Raw genomic sequence first — 981 nt, 5'->3', positions numbered from 1 at the left:
GGCTAACTAACAGATTAGAACAATAATTTAATCTCTGTGACCAAATATTATCTTAATACTTCTTATCATTACGATATTAAATTTCAGGTTCGTTTCACTCGCTAATTGGCATTTAAAAAGTCTTTAGTCGTTTCTCTTGATACTTGAAAATCACAATTTCCGTTTGACGACAATCAATGTTCTTACCATTTTCCTGTCTCGGTGAGTCGTGTGTGGTGACGAATGCCTGCGCTGCGAGTCTTATATACACTGCCATGAGAAGCAGTAATCACTCAGTCTTGCAGTGTCATCGCTGTCATTGAACATTAGGCTATGTGCAGCATTTGGAAAAGTGTAATATCTTAATTATATTGTATGCATTAATTTCTCTGAATGTTGATTCTCGATCAAGAAATGAACACAGGGTAATGTTATATATCTTGTTACACAGTGAGTATCACTACGGGAATGAAAACGGCAGTAAGAACCTACTCCCACTTGCGTTCCATTATATTTTGTAGTTATTCTTCAAAATACAAGTTTCCTTCAATTAATTCTGGAGGAAGCGATCTTTACTGTGATAATTAGTCATTTGATAGTAAACAGTGCAGCGACAGTGTCTCAAAATATGATAAAGTAAATATATAACCACTTTTTTGTGTGTGTGATAATATCACTTGCCTGACTTTTATATCAACATACTGTTTCATACATAAATAAGAACTTGGTGATGTGGTCTAATAACTCAGTAGGGAGCTGACAGAAAGAGTTTCTGAACAATAAGGAACTAACTGTTGTTATTTGTTCATTCCGACTTCTGGCAATTATTCAAGAAATCTCATGGTGAATCTATCCATAACTACAATAATTTTGCCGGTCGGTTTTTCCTTCTGCTTGAATTCCATTTGTTTGAGACCTGGCAGTGGTATTGTTTTTTTATTGTTTTTAGAATAACTAAAGATACAAATATTTAATCAGTTGTGTTGAATGGATGAAACAAGT

This window comes from Penaeus monodon, chromosome 28 (assembly GCF_015228065.2).
Source record: "Penaeus monodon isolate SGIC_2016 chromosome 28, NSTDA_Pmon_1, whole genome shotgun sequence".
NCBI classification, from domain to species: Eukaryota; Metazoa; Arthropoda; class Malacostraca; order Decapoda; family Penaeidae; genus Penaeus; species Penaeus monodon.
This window is presented reverse-complemented; position numbering follows the sequence as displayed.